This window comes from Salvelinus fontinalis, chromosome 6, assembly GCF_029448725.1.
Source record: "Salvelinus fontinalis isolate EN_2023a chromosome 6, ASM2944872v1, whole genome shotgun sequence".
Taxonomy (NCBI): domain Eukaryota; kingdom Metazoa; phylum Chordata; class Actinopteri; order Salmoniformes; family Salmonidae; genus Salvelinus; species Salvelinus fontinalis.
The window spans coordinates 42830453-42838363 of NC_074670.1; positions in this window are offsets into that span (position 1 = coordinate 42830453).

The following is a 7911-nucleotide window of genomic DNA, read 5'->3' on the forward strand; positions in this document are numbered from 1 at the left end:
AATATGTGTATAAATATAGGCGGTAAATCTCTCATCCCAACTCCACCATTCACCATAAAGCTCAAACTGTCATTCACCTGCTCAGTCATGTGAAATAAGTCATAAAAAAATATGTAATCTTGATAGATGTGAAAGCATGACTCAGTGAGCATTTATCTGACAGATTATTCCTCTACCTTTATGATGATCTCCCGCCGAAAGGTTTTTTGATTCAACATTTCATTCACATTATTTGGTTTTACATGCAGATCAGACTAAATAATCCTATTTTCTTCTTGCTTCTCCAAGACGTGGGTAATGACAGTTTACCAAAATGATTCCTCCCCACTAGGCAAAAACTGGCTGAATCAACATTGTTTCCACGTCATTTCAACGACGAAAATCTATCCGATGACGTTGATGACGTCTGATCAACGTGGAAATCTGATTAGATTGATTCGATTTGAAAAAATTCATCAACTTAAGGGCATTTGTTGTTGATTTCACATTGAGTTCACGTTAGTTGACATCTCAACAAAATATAAATCAAAACTAGATGCTGAACTGACATCTGTGCCTAGTGGGTCGTTCCTTACTCTGCCTTCATGGGATTACCAGGAGGTTTGGTAACCAAGACCTGTTATTCTGATAGACACAGACTTCATGAGGTTGGCTCCCTCTGACACTCAGCACATGTGGCCTCTGGCCCAGCTTCATTTGACAGTCGGTCATGGTCCAGAGAAAATGTAATATTCAGTACTGGTTAGATAGAAAGTTTTGGAAATATCTCTCTCTATTAATAGATATATAGTTTATTTTATTGTGCTGGTGAAATGCCATCTAAACAGTTGTGGACAGACTAATTTTAGGTTAAGGATTTCCTTCAGTATATTGTATATTTAGTAGAGATATTCTCTGACATAAATTTCATAAACTACTACTATCCTCATCATAATGAAAAGCAGCAGCGAGCAATTTACAATTTGGAGAGCCCTGAAATTGGCCCTGTTGTTCACTTCTGGATTCCAATTATTTTCATTAAAAGGCCATTTGAGAAATAATTCCCCAATGATGGCGTTTGCCCAATCGGATTGCGAGTGTTCCCCTGGCTGACGTGTGGAGCAGCCCTGCTGAGGCACAGCTTGTCAGTGCATGTCAGCAAGAAATATTTCCATGTGGGCCAGTGACAGTGTGTCTGTCTGTCAGGAGCAGCCTCAGTCATCATAGATCAATGCACACAGGCAGCCCCACTCTCGGATGTGGCAATAGTCTGGCTTTTATTACGCCTGGCACTTGACAAAGAACAGCTTTCTCCCCCCAAGAAATCACAGCCGCCTTATTTGAAAATATCTGTTGGGCTTCCCAAGGTTATAATAAGAATTTATTTTCTCTTTCCCCTGGCAGATTGGAGGGAAGCTGATGATGTACGAGCCATCAGCCGTTATTTATTTGCCAAACTGTTCCAGATGTGGAGCCATCATTTATCTGCTGACAAATCAAACCTGCCGCCTGCCCTCTAATGTGACTCAGTGCACCAGCAGACCTCCTCACTGGTCCACTCTACACCCCCATGCAGCAGACAGACCCCTCGATCCACTCTAGTCTACACCCCCACCCAACTACAGATCTGAAGACTTTAGACAGGTTGAAACATAATGTCTCACTATCCCACTGTCTTCATTTCAATATGGTATTTTTCTTGTCGTGGTTGTATATAGAGTTGGTGGTTTTGTTGTTCTACAACATTTTGTGAAATCAGACCAAAGGTACGCGTACTTAATTTTGAGACTACAGTACTATGCACTTTCATTGATATGATTAAATGAAGCAGATTCTGTTTCTCTCCAGACAGGTGACATGAGGTGATGTTAAAGTGAGATGTCCAGTGTGCTGATCAGTTAATTCATCGATTGATTAATTGACCCTTTTGTTATGAGACGCGGGAAGCACAGTGAACCCCGTGGACCAGACCCATCATCCGTGCTCTAACCATAGTTTCATGTCCACACCCTGGCTCAACCTTAACTCTAGCCATAACCCTAGTTTCAACTAAGTGGAGGAGCCAAAGGCTCTCTCTCTCTCCCCCTTTCTCTCTCTGGCAGGCTAAAGGAACCTCAGAGCTGATTAGAGGGGCTCTCTTTCAAGACAACTCTCTCTGCCTGTTTCCTGCTCTCGATGGCTGGGAGCCATACAGATTTAAATATATATATATATATATATATATATATATATATATATATATATATATATATATATATATATATATATTATTTTTAGGATACATTTGAAATACACTGCTCAAAAAAATGAAAGGAACACTTAAACAACACAATGTAACTCCAAGTCAATCACACTTCTATGAAATCAAACTGTCCACTTAGGAAGCAACACTGATTGACAATAAATTTCACATGCTGTTGTGCAAATGGAATAGACAAAAGGTGGAAATTACAGGCAGTTAGCAAGACACCCCCAAAAAAGGAGTGATTCTGCAGGTGGTGACCACAGACCACTTCTCAGTTCCTATGCTTCCTGGCTGATGTTTTGGTCACTTTTGAATGCTGGCGGTGCTCTCACTCTAGTGGTAGCATGAGTCGGAGTCTACAACCCACACAAGTGGCTCAGGTAGTGCAGTTAATCCAGGATGGCACATCAATGCGAGCTGTGGCAAAAAGGTTTGCTGTGTCTGTCAGCGTAGTGTCCAGAGCATGGAGGCGCTACCAGGAGACAGACCAGTACATCAGGAGACGTGGAGGAGGCCGTAGGAGGGCAACAACCCAGCAGCAGGACCTATACCTCCGCCTTTGTGCAAGGAGGTGCACTGCCAGAGCCCTGCAAAATGACCTCCAGCAGGCCACAAATGTGCATTTTGAACTTTTGAACTTGGATACAGTCAATAGTGAACTGTTAGAACATGAGGATACAACGAAATTACTCATATGATCGACTGGCTGGCTGGCTAGATTGCTAGCGCGATAATGACTGGTGAGGTAAAGTTGGATCATAGCTAATATTGGCTGCGCTATTTAGCCAGCTAGCTAAGTTTACAAGGGTGTGACTATCTACAACCACACTATGCCAGGTAGTTACATTTTTGCTGTCCAGGTCCAGTCGGGTTTGGTTAAATAGTTATGTGACTTTTGACTGGGTTTCAAGCCTAACTATGTTGTTTAAATTACTTAGGGAATTTGAGCTACTATTACGTTTGCTGGCTTGTTATTTGTTAGAGATGTATATTAGCGTCAGTGAAGCAGAGTCAGGGATAAGCTACTCACTGGCTGGCCGCTTAATTTCCATTGAGGTAAAGACAGAACTGGTTCTAGCTAACTCGATGGCATAGACACACATATGTATTTAAAAGTATCCATTTTAATAGAATACGTAACAAAAAAAACTAAAATAATGACAAACGAGAATAACACGAAACGAAACAGTTCTGTCTGGTGCAGACACACAAAGACTGAAGACAACCACCCACAAACCCCAACAGAAAACAGGCTACCTAAATATGGTTCCCAATCAGAGACAATGACTAACACCTGCCTCTGATTGAGAACCATATCAGGCCAAACACAGAAACGGGAAAACGAGACACACAACATAGAATAACCACTCAGCTCACGTCCTGACCAACACTAAAACAAAGAAAACACAAAAGAACTATGGTCAGAACGTGACAGTACCCCCCCCCTCCAAGGTGTGGACTCCTGCCGCAAAACCTGAACCTATAGGAGAGGGTCTGGGTGGGAATCTGTCCGCGGTGGCGGCTCTGGCGCTGGACGTGGACCCCACTCCACCATAGTCTTTGTCCGCTTTAGTGACGTCCTTTGAGCGGCGACCCTCGCCGCCAACCCTTGCCTGGGAACCCTAATAAATGGGCCCACAGGACTGAGGGACACTTCCGGACTGAAAGATGCTTCCGGACTGAAGGACGCCTCTGGACTAAAGGGGCAGCTCAGGACTGAGGGGCAGCTCATGACTGAGGGGTAGCTCATGACTGAGGGGTAGCTCATGACTGAGGGGTAGCTCATGACTGAGAGGTAGCTCATGACTGAGAGGTAGCTCCGGACTGAAGGGCAGCTCCGGACTGAAGGGCAGCTTCGGACTGAAGTGCAGCTCCTGACTGGGGGCGGCTCTGGCAGCTCCTGACTGGCGGGTGGCTCTGGACAGACGGGCGGCTCTAGCGGCTCAGGACAGACAGGCGGCTCTAGCGGCTCAGGACAGACGGGCGGCTCAGATGGCGCTGGACAGACGGTTGGCTCAGATGGCGCTGGACAGACGGGCGGCTCAGATGGCGCTGGACAGACGGGCGGCTCAGATGGCGCTGGACAGACGGGCGGCTCAGATGGCGCTGGGCAGACGGGCGGCTCAGATGGCGCTGGGCAGACGGGCAGCTCAGACGGCGCTGGGCAGACGGGCAGCTCAGACGGCGCTGGGCAGACGGGCAACTCAGACGGCGCAGGGCAGACGGGCAGCTCAGACTGCGCTGGGCAGACGGGCAGCTCAGACGGCGCTGGGCAGACGGGCAGCTCAGACGGCGCTGGGCAGACGGGCAGCTCAGGCGGCGCTGGGCAGACGGGCAGCTCAGGTGACGCTGGGCAGACGGAAAACTCTGGCCTGCTGAGGCGCACAGTAGGCCTGAGACTCGTAATTAAGAGTCTCTTGAGGTAGCCAAATTCCTCATCATCTAATTAGTGATGCACATGAATGGATGAACGAGATTCCAACTGTCCGTACCTACTATATAGTGAAACCACAGCCAAGGGAACAGGCTTGACGGATTCAGCGGGGAAACAAGACCCTGTTGAGCTTGACTCTAGTCTGGCACTGTGAAGAGACATGAGAGGTGTAGAATAAGTGGGAGGCCTCGGCCGCTGGTGAAAAACCACTACTCTTAAAGTTTTTTCACTGAGGCGGGGTGGCGAGCCCCAAGTAATTTTCAGTATGAATTGTGGCAAAGAAGGGGGTCGAGTGATAAATGGCAGATATGTGAGAGCAGAACTAATAAACGGGCTCTGCCCGATCACTAAAATGGCCACCCCGATCAGAACTACAGATCACAAAATGGCCGACTGCCAAAACTACAAGTCCCAGAAGCAAGGGGAACCCACAGAAGGTGGAGCCGACACACAGATAAAGGGTCAAGAAAAACCAGGAAGAGGAAGAGAGGGGTGAAAGGATCTATGAACCGTAGAGAAAGAGACAATAGATATTGGCTGGATTTACCGTGTATGAGCTGGACTGTTTTGGACTTACCTGTTGGCGTTTGGACCTGGACATACCGAGAACCCGATTCGTGTACCGAACCCTGCTATCCTTGACCTTGCCTACGACCTGGGTGGACCATGACGGAGAAACAAACACACAGGTACTGTCCTGTTCGAAAGAACTCTCATTCTGGGGTAATTTGGTGACAGTTTCCCACTTAATTTGTGACAAACACTCATAACCTTGAAGAGGTTTGCCACACGTGGTGGAGAATGTGGGCATATGGACTAACCATTCCGCTGGTTAGGTAAAAAGAAAAAAGAAAAAAATTCAGTTAGCACTCCAAAGGGGAGTCAGGTTTTTATTTTTTTGTGGCTTTGTTTGGTTAGGACAGTTTCTCAGGAAAATGAGTATGGAGGGAGCCATACAAGCCCTGTTACAAGCGGCGGCCACCCAACAAGAGGCAACTAGAGCTCAACAAATAGCTCATCAGGATGCAATGCGAATGTACCAGGACACGTTACAGGTCCAGCACCGCACCAACCAGCTGCTCAGAGAAGAGCAAGAGAGAAACACCCGGGAGTTAAGAGAAGGCCTAAAGGGGCTAGCGGACCAAATTGGGGCTCAATTACCAGCTGCAAATACCCAGAGGCGGGCCAATCATTTTCTTCAAAAAATGACAGCACAGGATGATGTGGAAGCATATCTTACCACCTTCGAAAGGACTGCAGAGAGGGAGAAGTGGCCGAAAGAAGAATGGGCAGGGCTTCTGGCACCATACCTGGCAGGGGACGCTCAAAAAGCGTATTTCGACCTGGAGTTGACAGATGCACAGGATTACGATAAACTAAAGGGAGAGATTCTGGCAAGACTGGGAGTGACCGATACCGTGAGGGCACACCGCTTTCACCAGTGGTCCTACCGATCTGGACAACCGCCCCGAACACAGATGTTCGACTTGATTCACCTGGTACGGAAATGGTTACGATCGGAGACCCGTTCCTCCGCCGAGATTGTCGAGACCATCGTACTCAACCAGTTTCAGCGAGGTCTACCCCAAGAAGTGCGACGATGGGTTGGCCAGAACGAGGTACTTTCCGCTGACCATCTGGTGGGCCTACTTGAACGGTATTGTACGGCAGGAACAGCTGAGCAGGCACAGGAGGAAAGATTCCCATTCCCCAGGCCTGGGCGAACCAGCGGACAGGGTAAGACTGTCCCAACAGGTGGAGGGGGAAGAGAGCAGCGTGGGGGCATGAGGAAAGAATCAGAATCGGGCCGAGACACTAAGGGAGAAAACGGAAACCGGGACCGGGGGTCGAGGGGGTCTCCCGCCCGAACGCCTATTATCTGTTACAATTGTAATCGACCAGGACATATTGCAGCCTACTGCCCTATTAAAGAAGAGCCAATGCAATGTAACCTCTGTGAAAAAGAAGATGATATGTGGTATGCATGTCCTGTTGTAACCACTGTACTTGAAAGATCAAGAAACAAACATATGTGCAGGGTGACAGTTGAAGGGAAAGAGGTTGAAGCACTGCTGGATTCCGGCAGTATGCTAACCTTGGTCGTTGCAAACCTAGTGCCAACTCATAAACTGGATACAAGTCAGGATATCAGTGTTACATGCATTCATGGGGATACCCGTCTGTACCCCACAGCCTTAGTGAGCATACAAACAGAGGACGATCTGCTGAATTGTGAGGTCGGCGTGGTCCCAAAGATGCCATATGATGTAATATTGGGTAGACACTTTCCTAATTTTGCGAAGTTAGGCCAAAAGAATGGCATATTTGAGAAGCCAACAACCCTGACCAAGCAGGAAGAGGCATGGGGCCTTCAACCAAAACCAAGAAAAGAGGTCTCCCAGGGGCCAACCTCACAGGTGCTAGTAGGGGAGGATGAGGATGAAGTGGCAAACCTCGTTGACAACGAACAGCCTGGTACTACTGGGGCTGGGGTCGATCTGAATCCAGAGGATGACGATCTAGAACCAGCAGACCTGGCAGGGTCCTTGACTAATTTCGGGACGGCCCAAAACCAGGATCCAACCCTGCAGCAAGCCAGAGCAGACGTGCAGGTCGTCGATGGTACTCCCATAAATGATGGGATGAGGCCTAATAGTTTTCCCCACTTCATCATGAAAAAGGGTTTGGTGTACAGAGTCTCAAAAATAGGGGTTGATGTGGTTGAACAGTTGTTGGTCCCCACCCGGTACCGGAGGACAGTACTGGATCTAGCTCATGGGCACATTCTGGGTGGACACCTTGGTATCGATAAAACCCGAGACCGGATTGTAAGGAGGTTTTACTGGCCAGGAATTCAGGCTGAAGTGGCTCGGCATTGTGGAGAGTGCCCGGAGTGCCAGTTAACAGCTCCCCGACCAGCTGTTAGAAGCCCATTAGTGCCACTCCCCATAATCGAAATGCCATTTGAGAGGATAGCGATGGATATAGTGGGCCCACTACCCAAGTCCGCCAGAGGACACCAATACATTCTGGTCATTCTAGATTATGCCACTCGCTACCCAGAAGCCATTCCCCTTCGGACGATGACTTCCAAAAATATTGCCAAGGAATTAGTGCTCTTGTTCACCAGGGTAGGGGTTCCAAAGGAGATCCTTACTGACCAGGGGACCCCCTTTATGTCCCGCCTTATGGCGGACCTTTGTAAATTGTGGCAGGTGAAACAGTTGAGGACATCGGTTTACCATCCTCAGAC